Genomic DNA, 16,002 nt, shown 5'->3' on the forward strand with positions numbered 1-16,002 from the left:
TATCTCATGAGCTGAACGAATTATTTGAAAAGGCTTGGGAGTCTCCAGATAAACTGCAGATTCCCAAAAGGATTCTTATGGCGTATCCTTTCCCGGCTAAGGACAGGATACGGTGGGAATCCTCCCCAAAGGTCGACAATGCGTTGACACGCTTATCCAAAAAGGTAGCGCTGCCATCTCAAGATACGGCAACCCTCAAGGATCCTGCTAATCGCAGGCAGGAGACTACCTTGAAGTCTATTTACACACATACTGGTACCTTACTCAGACCGGCGATAGTGTCTGCTTGGGTTTGTAGCGCTTTAGCGGCGTGGACAGATACCTTATCTGCTGATATAGATTCGCTGGATAAGGAAACCATTTTATTGACCCTGGGTCATATTAAAGATGCTGTCCTATATATGAGAGATGCTCAGAGAGACATTGGCCTACTGGGTTCCAGAGCCAACGCTATGGCGATTTCGGCTAGGCGAGCCCTATGGACCCAACAATGGACGGGCGATGCCGACTCGAGGCATATGGAGGTTTTACCTTACAAGGGTGAGGAATTATTTGGGGAAGGTCTCACATACCTAGTTTCCACGGCTACGGCGGGTAAATCAACTTTTTTGCCTTATGTTTCCTCACAGCCTAAGAAAACGCCACATTATCAGATGCAGTCCTTTCGGTCGCATAAACCCAAGAGAGTGCGGGGATCTTCCTTTCTTGCCAGAGGTAAGGGCAAGGGGAAAAAGCTGCCAGCCACAGCTAGTTCCCAGGAGCAGAAGTCCTCCCCGGCCTCTACAAAATCCACCGCATGACGCTGGGGCTCCACTGAGGGAGTCCGCCCCAGTGGGGGCACGTCTTTGACTTTTCAGCCACGTCTGGGTTCAATCACAGGTGGATCCCTGGGCAATAGAAATTGTTTCCCAGGGTTACAAGCTGGAATTCGAAGAGGTGCCTCCTCGCCGGTTTTTCAGATCGGCCCTGCCGGCTTCTCCCCCAGAGAGGGAGATAGTGTTAAAAGCTATTCAAAAATTGTGTCTTCAACAAGTGGTGGTCAAAGTCCCCCTGCTGCAGCAGGGGATGCGGTATTACTCAACCCTGTTTGTAGTCCCGAAACCGGACGGTTCGGTCAGGCCCATTTTGAATTTAAAATCCTTAAACCTATACGTAAAAAGGTTCAAGTTCAAGATGGAGTCGCTCAGAGTGGTCATCGCCAGCCTGGAAGGGGGGGATTATATGGTGTCCCTGGACATAAAGGATGCATACCTTCATGTCCCCATATATCCGCCTCATCAGGCGTTCCTGAGGTTTGCTGTACAGGATTGTCATTACCAATTTCAGACGTTGCCGTTTGGGCTTTCCACGGCCCCGAGGATTTTCACCAAGGTAATGGCGGAAATGATGGTGCTCCTGCGCAAGCAGGGTGTCACAATTATCCCGTACTTGGACGATCTCCTAATAAAAGCGAGATCGAGAGAACAGTTGCTGAACAGCGTATCACTGTCCCTGAGGGTGTTGCAACAACACGGCTGGATACTCAATATCCCGAAGTCACAGTTGATTCCAACGACTCGTTTGCCCTTCTTAGGCATGATTCTGGATAGAGACCAGAAAAGGGTTTATCTTCCGATGGAAAAGGCCCAAGAACTCATGTCTTTGGTCAGGGACCTATTGAAGCCAACGAGGGTGTCGTTGCATCACTGCACTCAAGTTCTGGGAAAGATGGTGGCGACTTACGAGGCCATTCCATTCGGCAGGTTCCATGCGAGAACGTTTCAATGGGAGCTTCTGGACAAGTGGTCCGGGTCACATCTACAGATTCATCAGATGATCACCCTGTCCCCCAGGGCCAGGGTATCTTTCCTGTGGTGGCTGCAGAGTGCTCATCTTCTGGAGGGTCGCCGGTTCGGCATTCAGGACTGGGTTCTGGTAACCACGGACGCGAGCCTCCGAGGTTGGGGTGCAGTCACACAGGGAAGAAAAACTTCCAGGGAGTTGAGGGCCATATACAACGCCCTTCGACAAGCGGAAAATTTGCTTCGCGACCTACCGGTTCTGATCCAGTCAGACAACATCACCACAGTGGCCCATGTAAACCGCCAAGGAGGAACAAAAGAGCAGAGTGGCAATGGCGGAAGCCACCAGGATTCTTCGCTGGGCGGAAAATCATGTAAGCGACCTGACAGCAGTCTTCATTCCGGGAGTAGACAACTTGGAAGCAGACTTCCTCAGCAGACACAATCTACATCCCGGAGAGTGGGGACTTCATCAGGAAGTCTTCGCAGAGATTGCAAATCGGTGGGGACTGCCTAAGATAGACATGATGGTGTCACGCAAACGCTATGCTGCCTCCCACTGGGAGTGTATTTTAGCTTAGCAGAAGTGCGAACGAAAGGATCGCAGAGCGGCTACAAAGTTTTGTTTTTTTTGTGCAGTTTCAGTGTAGCTCAAAATCTACTCAGCGCTTGCGATCACTTCAGACTGTTCAGTTCCTGTTTTGACGTCACAAACCTGCCCAGCCACACCTGCGTTTTTCCTGGCACGCCTGCGTTTTTCCAAACACTCCCTGAAAACGGTCAGTTGCCACCCAGAAACGCCCACTTCATGTCAATCACTCTGCGGCCAGCAGCGCGACTGAAATGCTTTGCTAGACCCTGTGCAAAACTACATCATTTGTTGTGGCCGTACGACGCGCGTGCGCATTGCGTGGCACTGCTGTTTTTTAACCTGATCGCTGCGCTGCGAACAAATTCAGCTAGCGATCAACTTGGAATGACCACCATGGTTTTGCCCATTAGCTAACAAATTTGCTGCTGCGATCAGATCTGAATTAGGCCGTTTGTCTCTCCTGACCATGTCTTGCCTAAAATGGGCTTCTACAAACTTGGCAGCTGTGGTACTCCCAGCACTTGGAGCAGAGTAACCTCTGTTTACGGTGCATTGTGTGTCCTGACTTTTGTCACTAGATATATGTTGCATAGAGAGTGCACAATCCTGATGCATATAGCTTAGCACGAATATGGGCCGAATGTCTTAGCCCGCAATGTAATATTTATAAATGATTCGGTCCACTGGCTATCTTGCTTAGTCTAGGGCAGTAATACGAATGTGTCTAGGCGGATTATTTGCACCAAGTACAGTATAGGCTGGTGCAAGTGCACTGTAATGATAATGTGTATCAAACTAATTGGTGCCAATTACAGCTGAGTGGTTTCAATGAATATTAATGTAGCTGTATTTTCCAGTAACTTTATGTGCTGTGCTCGATCCTCTGTCTGCAGTGACTGACAGAATGACTAGAGGAAAATTGCTGGTGTCATCCTCCAATGACGTTCATGGAAGCCTATAGAAACCATATTTACAGCAGGTTTCAGCTGTGATTTTACTGCCATAATCGCAGCTGGGTAATCGCCGGTGTGACGCTGCTGTTTGGCAGCCTGTAGCTCTGCAGCTGCTGTGCTAAATCTCAGTGTATTTTTGCCATCAATGCTTCCCTTTTTACATGGAATATGACTGGTCAGAGCTCCTTGCATTCAATATTCCAGTATATCTATAGATTAAAAAAACAACAAAAAAACAACAGATGAGTGTTGATCATATTGTGAGAAGTGATGTGATTTGTATTAGTGAGGAGGTGAATAGTAAGAAGCTACAGACCGTCATATAGTGGAAGAAGCAGGGTCACTTAATCCCCCTACATTTTACATTTCATTCTCTTACATACTGTAACTGGAATGATTTCATCAAAATCACTATTCCTATTATACAAATTGCTTCCCCACTTCTGGAAACACAGCGTTATAGATATAAATAATCTATCTAGGCATTTAGCTGGAAGCTTAGTTACACATTTCTGCAGCGGCGTACACTGGGTTCCACGGGGATAACATCGGGGGTGTAGAGTAGGATCTTGATCCGAGGCACCAACAGGCTAAAAGCTTTGACTGTTCTCAAGATGCTCAGCGCTGCCTCCTCTATAACCCCGCCTCTGCACAGGAGCTCAGTTTGTAAGTTGGTGCCTGCAGTGCAGGACACTAACAGGCAGGGCTGCTCCAGCAGCCCTGAAAATAGCTTTTTAAAGAAGATAGAAGACTTCAAGGGCTGCAGCATAGGCACTCTTAGTGCTAGATGTCATTTTGACATCTCATGCTGCAGTTCCATCACCTCCCCCGGCGGCGCTGTATACTCCCGCTCCCTGGTTGCCGTGTACTTACAGCGGAGGGCTCCGGTCTCTTTCATGAGAGACACACACTCGCCGCAGCTAGGGAGGAGGTAAGAGGGTCCCCCAGGCGGGACCCGCTGCAAATCACGATCCGGCGCGGCCATTAGGAGACGGCCCGCGTGTGCTGGTGTGGACACTGTGTTGGTACAGGGACCCCACTAGACCACCAGGGCAGGGGCACAGGTCCGATTCTCCTATAATCTATTTTACTGAGGGCCGCAGTACCCGGTGGTGAAGTCCAGCAAGGGGATAAGGCTCTGACCTGTAGCCCCTCCCCCAGCCCCTGGAGCTGCATTTCTCTGTCTCCCTCACTCCCTGTCAGCTTTTGGCGCCATCACAACATGCTGAGCCGATTCTGGGACTGCTGGGCAATGTCTCCTCTGTAAAGCCGCCTGCATCATCAGCGCTGTGCATTTACAGGACACTTAAGTATTCTTCATGTCATTTAGACAGTGTTAGTTAAGAACAAGTGCATTACTACAGGGATATTTAGTACAAGTACCCTGTGATATACATCAAGTCTTTACTGTGCATTGTTATTTCTCTAACGTCCTAGTGGATGCTGGGGACTCCGTAAGGACCATGGGGAATATACGGGCTCCACAGGAGACAGGGCACTTTAAGAAAGAATTAGGAATACTGGTGTGCACTGGCTCCTCCCTCTATGTCCCTCCTCCAGACCTCAGTTAGAATCTGTGCCCGGACGAGCTGGGTGCACTTTAGTGAGCTCTCCTGAACTTGCTGTTAAGAAAGTATTTTGTTAGGATTTTTTATTTTCAGAGAGATCTGCTGGCAACAGACTCTCTGCTACGTGGGACTGAGGGGAGAGAAGCAGCCCTACTAACTGCGGATAGGTCATGCTTCTTAGGCTACTGGACACCATTAGCTCCAGAGGGATCGAACACAGGAATGCACCCTTGGTCGTCCGATCCCGGAGCCGCGCCGCCGTCCCCCTCGCAGAGCCAGAAGCCGGCGTGAGAAGCAAGAAGACTTCGAAAGCGGCGGCAGAAGACTCCAGTCTTCATATGAGGTAGCGCACAGCACTGCAGCTGTGCGCCATTGCTCCCACATTAAACCCGCACACTCCGGTCACTGTAGGGTGCAGGGCGCAGGGGGGGGCGCCCTGGGCAGCAATTAAGTACCTCTTGGCATAAAAGAGCATATATTCAGTTGGGCACTGTATATATGCATGAGCCCCCGCCATTATTGTACACAAAATCGCGGGACAGAAGCCCGCCGCTGAGGGGGCGGGGCTTCTTCCTCAGCACTCACCAGCGCCGTTTTCTCTCCACAGCTCCGCTGAGAGGAAGCTCCCCAGGCTCTCCCCTGCAGAAGCACGATAGAAGAGGGTGAAAGAGAGAGGGGGGGGGGGGCACATAAATTTGGCGTAAAAACAATGTATACAGCAGCTACTGGGTTAACACTACGTTACTGTGAGATTCCTGGGTCATATAGCGCTGGGGTGTGTGCTGGCATACTCTCTCTCTGTCTCTCCAAAGGGCCTTATGGGGGAACTGTCTTCAAATAGAGCATCCCCTGTGTGTGTGGTGTGTCGGTACGTGTGTGTCGACATGTCTGAGGTAAAAGGCTCCCCTAAGGAGGAGATGGAGCAAATATGTGTGTGAGAGGGTGTCTCCGTTGACAACGCCGACACTTGTTTGGATATGTGTAAGTGCTAAGGTGAATTTATTGCACAAAAGATTAGGGAACAGACAGGAAATCTACCCATGTCTGTCCCTGTGGCGCAGAGACCTTCAGAGTCTCACAATGCTCACTATCCAAAATAATAGACACTGATATCGACACGGAGTTTGACTCCAGTGTCGACTACGATAATGCAAAGTTACAGCCAAAATGGCAGAAAAGTATTCAATATATGATTATTGTAATAAAGATGATTTGCATATCACTGATGACTCATCTGTCCCTGACACATTTTAAGGGGAAGAAAGCTGAGGTAAATTTCCCTCCTCTCCTTAGGAAAAAGAGCGGGAATCTCCAGACAAGAGACTGCAGCTTCCCACAAAGAATTCTCAGGCAGTATCCTTTCCCCACTAGGGCCAGGATGTGATGGGAATCTTCCCCTAGGGTGTCACGTTTGCCCAAAAGGTAGCCCTAGCTATTCTCAGGGATCCTGCAGATAGCGTGCACATTTTGGTACACTACTCAGACCGGCGATTGTGTCGGCATGGGTTTATAGCGCTGTGGCGACGTGGACAGGTACCTTATCAGCAGAAATTGAGACCCTAGGATGTGTATATATATATATATATATATATATATATATATATATATATATATATATATATAATGTGTATATATAGAGATATATATATATATATAAATATTAAAGATGCTGTCTTAAGCGATATATATCATAAAACATGCCCAAAGAGACATGAGTATACTGGGTCCTAGAGGCAAAGCTATGTCGATTTCTGCTTGACGTATCCTGTAGAATATGCAATGGACAGATGATGCCAACTTAAGTGGCATATTAAAGGCTGACGATTGTGTGGAGAAGGGTTCTCGGACCTGGTCTCCACAGCTATAGCTGGTAATTCTGATATTTTGCCGTATATTCCTGCACAGCCTAGGAAAGCACGTCATTATCAAATGCAGCCTTTCGAACAAAGAAACAAGAAAGTCCGAGGTGCGTCCTTTTCTTGCCAGATGCGGGGGCAGAGGAAACCAGCTGCACAACACAGCTAGTTCCCAGGAACAGAGGTCCTCCCCGGCCTCTACGAAAATCCACCGCATGTCGCTGGGGCTCCACAGGCGGAGCTAGGCTCGGTGGGGGCACGCTTTCGTAAGTTCAGCCACAAGTGGGTTCACTCCCTGTTAGTTCCCTGGGCAATAGATATTGTGTCTCAGGGATACAAGCTGGACTTTGAGAAGATGCCTCCTCACTGACGGCCCTGCCGGATTCCCTCCCCGAGAGGGAAACCGGGTTAACTGCAATTCACAAATTGTATCTTCAACAGGTGGTTGTCAAGGTTCCCCTCCTTCAACAAGGAGGGGGTTATTATTCGACCATGTTGTAGTCCCGAAACCAGATGGTTCGGTCAGACCCATATTGAATTTAAAATCCCTGAACATATACTTGAAAAGTTCAAGTTCAAGATGGAATCGCTCAGAGCGGTTATCGCAAGGGAGGGGGACTTTATGGTGTCTCTTGACATAAAGGATGCTTACCTTCGTGTCCCCGTTTATCCACCTCATCAGGAGTACCTCAGATTTGGGGTACAGGATTGTCATTACCAATTCCAGACGTTGCCGTTTGGTCTCTCCACGGCACGGAGAATATTTACCAAGGTAATGGCAGTAATGATGGTGCTCTTGCGAAAGCAAGGAGTCACAATTTTCCCATACTTGGACGATCTCCTCATGAAGGCGAGGTCCAGAGAGCAGTTGCTGATTAGTGTAGCACGCTCTCGGGAAGTGTTACAACAGCACGGCTGGATTCTGAGTATTCCAAGGTCGCAGCTGATTCCTACGACGCGTCTGCCCTTCCTGGGCATAATTCTGGACACAGACCAGAAGAAGGTTTTTCTCCCGACGGAGAAGGCTCAGGAACTCATGACACTGGTCAGAGACTTCTTAAAACCAAAACGGGTGTCTGTGCATCACTGCACGAGAGTCCTGGGAGAGATGGTGGCGTCATACGAAGCCATTCCCTTCGGCAGGTTCCATGCAAGGACCTTTCAGTGGGATCTGTTGGACAAGTGGTCCGGATCGCATCTTCAGAGCCAGGGTGTCTCTTCTATGGTGGCTGCAGAGTGCTCACCTTCTCGAGGGTCGCAGGTTCGGCATTCAGGACTGGGTCCTGGTGACCACGGATGCAAGCCTCCGAGGGTGGGGGGCAGTCACACAGGGAAGAAATTTCCAAGGTCTGTGGTCAAGTCAGGAGACTTGTCTGCACATCAATATCCTGGAACTAAGGGCCATATACAACGCCCTAAGTCAAGCGGTGCCTCTGCTTCGCAACCAACCGGTGCTGATTCAGTCAGACAACATCACCGCAGTGGCTCATGTAAAACGCCAAGGCGGCACAAGGAGCAGGGTGGCGATGGCGGAAGCCACCAGAATTCTTCGCTGGGCGGAGAATCACGTAAAAGCACTGTCAGCAGTGTTCATTCCGGGAGTGGACAACTGGGAAGCAGACTTCCTCAGCAGGCACGACCTCCACCCGGGAGAGTGGGGACTTCATCAAGAAGTCTTCACAGATTACAAGTCGTTGGGAACGGCCACAGGTGGACATGATGGCATCCCGCCTCAACAAAAAGCTACAAATGTATTGCGCCAGGTCAAGAGACCCTCAGGCGATAGCTGTGGACGCACTAGTGACACCGTGGGTGTTCCAGTCGGTTTGTGTGTTTCCTCCTCTTCCTCTCATACCCAAGGTGCTGAGAATCGTAAGAAAAAGAGAAGTGAGAACAATACTCATTGTTCCGGATTGGCCAAGAAGGACTTGGTATCCGGAACTGCAAGAAATGCTCACAAAGGACCCATGGCCTCTGCCTCTCAGACAGGATCTGTTGCAACAGGGGCCCTGTCTGTTCCAAGACTTACCACGGCTGCGTTTGACGGCATGGCGGTTGAACGCCGGATCCTAGCAGAAAAAGGCATTCCAGATGAGGTTATTCCTACGCTAATAAAGGCTAGGAAGGACTTGACGGCTAAGCATTATCACCGTATATGGCGAAAATATGTTGCTTGGTGTGAGGCTAGGAATGCCCCTACAGAGGAATTCCAGCTGGGCCGTTTCCTTCACTTCCTACAGTCGGGAGTGACTTTGGGCTTAAAATTGGGGTCCATTAAGGTCCAGATTTCAGCCCTATCCATTTTCTTTCAAAAGGAACTGGCTTCTCTTCCTGAAGTTCAGACGTTTGTAAAGGGAGTGCTGCATATTCAGCCCCCTTTTGTGCCACCAGTGGCACCTTGGGATCTTAACGTGGTGTTGAGTTTCCTGAAATCACACTGGTTTGAGCCACTTAAAACCGTGGAGTTAAAATATCTCACGTGGAAGGTGGTCATGCTATTGGCCTTAGCTTCGGCTAGGCGTGTGTCAGAATTGGCGGCTTTGTCACATAAAAGCCCCTATCTGGTTTTCCATATGGACAAGGCAGAATTACGGACTCGTCCGCAATTTCTGCCAAAAGTGGTGTCATCTTTTCATTTAAACCAACCTATTGTGGTGCCTGCGGCTACTCGTGACTTGGAGGATGCTAAGTTACTAGATGTAGTCAGGGCTTTGAAGGTTTATGTAGCCAGAACGGCTAGAGTCAGGAAAACTGACTTTCTGTTTATCCTGTATGCATCCAACAAGCTGGGTGCTCCTGCTTCAAAGCAGACTATTGCTCGCTGGATCGGTAACACGATTCAGCAGGCTCATTCTGCGGCTGGATTGCCGCCTCCAAAATCAGTAAAAGCCCATTCCACAAGGAAGGTGGGCTCTTCTTGGGCGGCTGCCCGAGGGGTCTCGGCATTACAGCTTTGCCGAGCAGCTACTTGGTCGGGTTCAAACACTTTTGCATCCAACAAGCTGGGTGCTCCTGCTTCAAAGCAGACTATTGCTCGCTGGATCGGTAACACGATTCAGCAGGCTCATTCTGCGGCTGGATTGCCGCCTCCAAAATCAGTAAAAGCCCATTCCACAAGGAAGATGTGCTCTTCTTGGGCGGCTGCCTGAGGGGTCTCGGCATTCCAGCTTTGCCGAGCAGCTACTTGGTCGGGTTCAAACACTTTTGCAAAATTCTACAAGTTTGATACCCTGGCTGAGGAGGACATTGTATTTGCTCATTCGGTGCTGCAGAGTCATCCGCACTCTCCCGCCCGTTTGGGAGCTTTGGTATAATCCCCATGGTCCTTACGGAGTCCCCAGCATCCACTAGGACGTTAGAGAAAATAAGATTTTACTTACTGGTAAATCTATTTCTCGTAGTCTGTAGTGGATGCTGGGCGCCCGTCCCAAGTGCGGACTTCTTCTGCAATACTTGTATATAGTTATTGCTTACATAAGGGTTATGTTATGGTTGCATCAGGTTGGTCTGATGCTCTGTTGTTGTTCATACTGTTAACTGGGTAAGTTTATCACGAGTTATACGGTGTGATTGGTGTGGCTGGTATGAGTCTTACCCTGGATTCCAAAATCCGTTCCTTGTACTGTCAGCTCTTCCGGGCACAGTTTCCTTAACTGAGGTCTGGAGGAGGGACATAGAGGGAGGAGCCAGTGCACACCAGTATTCCTAATTCTTTCTTAAAGTGCCCTGTCTCCTGCGGAGCCTGTCTATTCCCCATGGTCCTTACGGAGTCCCCAGCATCCACTACGGACTACGAGAAATAGATTTACCGGTAAGTAAAATCTTATTATCTATATACCTATTTAGCTTTACTTAGTGGTACAGTCAGTGGTCGAAGTGGGGCGGTATGGTATACCGTCACTTCTTCCACTGACCCGGAAATGAGAAACTGAAAGTGCAGCAGGAGGCGAGGGAAGTGGCCATCCTGCTACACATGTTGCTCCCCGTCCCTGCGCGGCGGCTGTGTAGAGTGCTATACTAGCTCACAGCCGCTGCCAGCAGCTCACCGCTGCCAGCCACCAGCAACAAATTATGTAATGTTCCCCTGCTGTCACCTCTCTCCCTGTCGTTACCGTCCCTGTCCCTACTGTCACTCTCTCTCTCCCAGCTGTCGCTGTCGTCACTCTCTCCCTGCTGTCACTGTCACTCTCTCCCTGTCGTCACTCTCTCTCTCTCCCTGTCGTCACTCTTCCTGTCATCACTCTCTCTCCCTGTCGTCACACTCTCTCTCTCCCCCTGTTGTCACTCTCTCTCTCTCTCTCTCTCTCTCTCCCTGTCGTCACTCGGGCTGTCCCTGCTGTCACAATTTCAGCTCATTCAGTGTGCTATAATGTGAATGTCGGCTCATTCAGTGTGCTATAATGTGAATTTTGAATCATTCAGTGTGCTACAATGTGAATTTCGGCTCATTCAGTGTGCTACAATGTGAATTTCAGCTTGTACCGTGTGCTATAAGGTGAAAGGGGCACCAGTACTAGATAGTATAAGGGGTTCTACTACACTGGGCACGCCTCCTTTTTGGTGACCACGCCCCTTTTGTGGACCTCGTGCCATTACAGCCACATATTGTCCCTTCAGTTAATCCGCCATGGGCAGATACACTTTCCTCTCAATTACAGCAATTAAATCAGTCTCTGGCTAAGCAAAATCCTGACTCTCGCCCGTCTAAGACCAAGGGGTCATCTAAACTGGCCATTACTTCCTTGCAATCCACACGTTTCGGACACCTCATCTGATGAAGATGGCGCTTACACTGACCCTTCAGACATTGATGCAGATGCTTCTTATGGGAAATCTCTGACACACGTGGATGTTCCTGACCTCTTGGAGGCTGATTCTTCAAAGACGAAGAGCCTCCAGCTACCTCTGAGAAACCAGATAAGTTTAAACATCAGAAGGTTAATAAATTAGTTTTACCTCATTTTGACCGCTTGGTTGACATTCGTCAGGAATCCAGGAAAAATATTTGCTCTGTCTAAAAAGATGCTAGCCCGTTATCCCCTCGCTGCAGAGTTAAGTAAGAATTGGGAAACACCTAAGCCGGTGGATTCACAAGTCGCACGTCTGGTGGTGTCCTCTGCTCTGCCTGTTACTACCGTCATCTCGCTGAAGGAACCGATGGATAAGTGTGTGGAGGGTTGCTGGAAGTCCATTTACACTCTTGCTGGTGCTGTACATAGGCCCACTATTGCAGCCTCTTAGGCTGCTATGGCTATAGAGGCCTGGGTTTAGGAAGCGGAGCTACTGTCTGATTTTCCTTATTACAGCCTCTAATTATATTCAGGAGGCGGCATCTGATGCAGATATCCTGGCGGCCAAAGCGTCTACTTTGTCTATTCTGGCTCGCTGGATCCTCTGGTTGCGGTCCTGGTCCATAGATATGGACTCTAAAAAGACCTTGGAGGTGATCCCTTTTAAGGGAAACATTCTTTTTGTGGAAGATCTCAACAAGATTGTTACTGACTTAGCTTCAGCTAATACTGCATGTCAGCCTTCGGAGCCGAAGGAGAAGTACTAGGCAAAGAGTACTTCCTTTCGTTCCTTTCGACCTCCAGGTAAAGCAAAGGGTCAGGCGTACCCGAAACAGATTCGCACTTTCAAAAACCTCTGAGCCCAAACCTAAACGTGCCTGGGCTGCCCATCGGCCTGCTGCATGACGGGGCGGGCCTCCCCCAGGGGGATCCCAGGGTGGGAGGCCAACTTCTACGGTTTGCTCAGGCGTGGTTACAGACCACTTCGGACGCCTGGCTAAGGGAAGTCGTCACTCACAGATACGCCATCTCTTTCAAGAAACGTCCCCCACGCCAGTTTTGCTCACCAAAAGTCCCTTTGGATCAGGTAAAAGCAAAAACTCTCCATTTGGTGGTGCAATCTCTCCTGGATACAGGAGTGATAGTACTGGTGCCTCTGGCTCAGAGAGGCAGTGGGCACTATTCCATGCTGTTCCTAGTCCCGAAACCGAATGGGTCCTCTCGGCCTATTCCCAATCTCAAGCCTATGAACAAATATGTGAAATTTTCCAAATTCCGTATGGAAATGCTTCGCTCAGTTGTTCTGGCTTTGGAGCCCAAGAACTATATGGTATCCCTGGACATACAGGATGCTTACCTGCATATTCCTATTGCAGTGTCGCATCAGCAATACCTGCGGTTTGCTATTGGCAACCTACATTTTCAATTCCAGGCCTTACCTTTCGGTCTGACGCAGGCTGTCAGGGTATCAGTATCCTACCGTATCTGGACGACTTGTTGATCCTGGCGAACTCTCCATAGGTCCTCCTATGTCATCTGGAACTGACAGTCCAATTCCTGCAAGCTCACGTGTGGCTCATCAACTGGAAGAAATCTTCCCTGGTCCCTGCTCAGAGCATGATGCACCTGGGAGCACTATTGGACACCCACAACCAGCGGTTGTTTTTGTCCCCGGAAAAGATCCTGAAACTTCAGGACAAGATATGATGCTTCCTCTCTCGCCCAAGTGTGTCGATACATTTTGCAATGCAAGTACTAGGCCTCATGGTGTCGGCTTTCAACATGGTAGGGTACGCTCAATTTCATTCCCGCCCCCTGCAGAGGTTGATACTCTCCCAGTGAGACGGCCTGCCTCACCGGATCAGGACCCACATGATCTCCTTGACTCCGGAGGTCTGCTTGTCACTGAGCAGGTGGCTATAGGACCAGCAACTGAACAGGGGTCGTCCCTTCTGGATCTCCAACTGGGTACTTCTGATGAAAGATGCCAGTCTGCGGAGCTGGGGCGCGGTGTTGGAGCAACACTCTCTTCAGGGTCGGTGGACCAGGAAGGAATCTCTCCTCCCGATTAAAAATTCTGGAATTGCGGGCAGTGTTCAATGCGTTGACAATAGCCCTGCCTCTAGTACAGAACCGGCCTGTTCAAGTACATTCAGACAATGACACCACGGATGCGTACATAAATCATCAAGGCGGCACTCGATTCCACATGGCAATGAAGGAAGTATCAAAAATCCATCGTTGGGGCGGAACGCTATCTGCCAGCCATATCGGCAGTGTTCATTCCGGGAGTCTTCAACTGGGAAGCGGACTTCTTCAGTCGCCAGGACGTACACGCCGGAGAGTGAAGTCTTCATCTGGAAGTCTTTCAACTTCTAGTGGACAAGTGGGGCCTACCAGATGTAGACCTGATGGCGTCTCGACACAATAACAAGGTTTCGGTCTTTGGAACAAGGATAAGGGATCCTCAAGCAACGTTCGTGGACGCACTGGCAATTCCATGGAACTTTCGGCTGCCGTACGTGTTCCCTCCGGTGTCACTCCTGCCCAGAGTAATAAGGAAGTTCAAGCAAGAAGGAGGAATCCTACTAATGATCGCTCCAGCGTGGCCCAGACGGCATTGGTTCTCAGACCTTCAGGGTCTCTCGTTAGAACGTCCTCTTCTGCTTCCGTAACGACCAGACCTCCTTGTTTAGGGCCCCTGTGTCTACCAGGATTTGGCCCGGCTGACTTTGATGGCGTGGCTTTTGAAGCTTCAGTCCTGAGAGCCAAAGGTTTTTCTGAGGCGGTCATTCAAACTATGTTGAAGGCCCGTAAGCCGGCTTCTGCCTGGATTTCTCATAGGGTCTGGAATTCTTACTTCACCTGGTGTGCCGCTAAGAATTGTGATGCTTTCAAGTTCAGTACTGCCAATCTTTTAGCTTTTCTGCAACAGGGCCTGGACTAAGGCCTTCGTCTGGCCTCCCTCAAGGTTCATAATTCTGCCTTTTCGTTTTGGTTTCAGAGAAAACTTGCGACTCTTCCTGGTGTTCACACATTCACTCAGGGTGTTCTTCGGATTCAACCTCCCTATGTTTCTCCTGTGGCTCCTTGGGATTTGTCGGTTGTTCTGAATGCCCTACAAGAGTCTCCGTTTGAACCTCCTGAGTCTGTGGACCTCAAATGGCTTACGCTTTAGGTCTTGTTTTTACTGGCTATTGCCTCTGCTAGACGGGTTTCAAACTTGGGTGCCTTACCTGTGGATCTCACTTTCTGATTTTTCACCGTGACCGGGCAGTTCTTAGAACGCGCCCTGGTTATCTACCTAAGGTGGTGTCATCTTTCCACCTTAACCAAGAGATTGTGGTTCCGGCCCTTATCTCTCCTGATTTTTCCTCCAAAGAGCGGTCTTTGGATGTGGTACGGGCTCTCTATGTGAAGAGAACAGCCTCCATTAGAAAGTCTGATTCTCTCTTTGTACTTTTTGGTTTTCACAAACGTGGCTGGCCTGCGAATAAGCAGACCCTGGCCAGATGGATTAGAATGATGATTGCACAAGCTTATGTACAGGCTGGTCTTCCAGCTGCTACCATCAAAGCCCATTCTACTCGGTCTGTTGGACCTTCTTGGGCTGCCCGACGTGGTGCGACCCTTGAACAATTGTGCAAGGCGGCTACGTGGTCATCAGTGAACATGTTCATAAGGTTCTATGCCTTTGATACTTCCGCCTCCCAGGATGCCTCCTTTGGACCCCAGGTTCTTATGCCCGCTACAGTGCGTCCCCTCCCATGAGGAATTGCTTTAGGACATCCCCAATGTTATCCCTGTGGAACCCAGTGTACCCCGCTGCAGAAAAGGAGATTTATGGTAAGAACTTACCTTTGTTAAATCTCTTTCTGGGTTCACACAGGTCGCCCACCCTGACGCACTTAGCTTCTTTGGGTTTGTATGGCATCAGCCGCTGATACCTTCTCCTGTCGTGAGAGTGTGGTGTATGTGGCTACTAACCGTTGTCGTCTCTTTTACCTGCTACTGCATTGGACTGGTTAACAAAACTGAGCTCCTGTGCACGGAGGCGGGGATATAGAGGAGGCGGCGCTGAGCATCTTGGGAACAGTCAAAACTTTTAGCCTGTTGGTGCCTCGGATCAAGATCCTACTCTACACCCCGATGTTATCCCTGTGGAACCCAGTGTACCTTGCAGAAAGAGATTTAACAAAGGTAAGTTCTTACCATAAATCTCCTTTTCTAATTAGAAAAAAAAACTCAGCTGGACACTGATGCTCTGTAATCGGTTTCATCCAGCTCATTCAGTATTGTTACCATGGGTCTTCAACCTCTGTCCTCTAGCTGCTGAGGAACTACACATCCCCGCATGCCCTGCCTCAGTTTCAGCATGACTTAATAGCAAAACTGTGGCAGGGCATGCTGGGATGTGTAGTTCCACAGCAGCTGGAGGGCTGAAGAAGACCCATGCCGGTAA

This window comes from Pseudophryne corroboree, chromosome 6 (assembly GCF_028390025.1).
Source record: "Pseudophryne corroboree isolate aPseCor3 chromosome 6, aPseCor3.hap2, whole genome shotgun sequence".
Lineage (NCBI taxonomy): Eukaryota > Metazoa > Chordata > Amphibia > Anura > Myobatrachidae > Pseudophryne > Pseudophryne corroboree.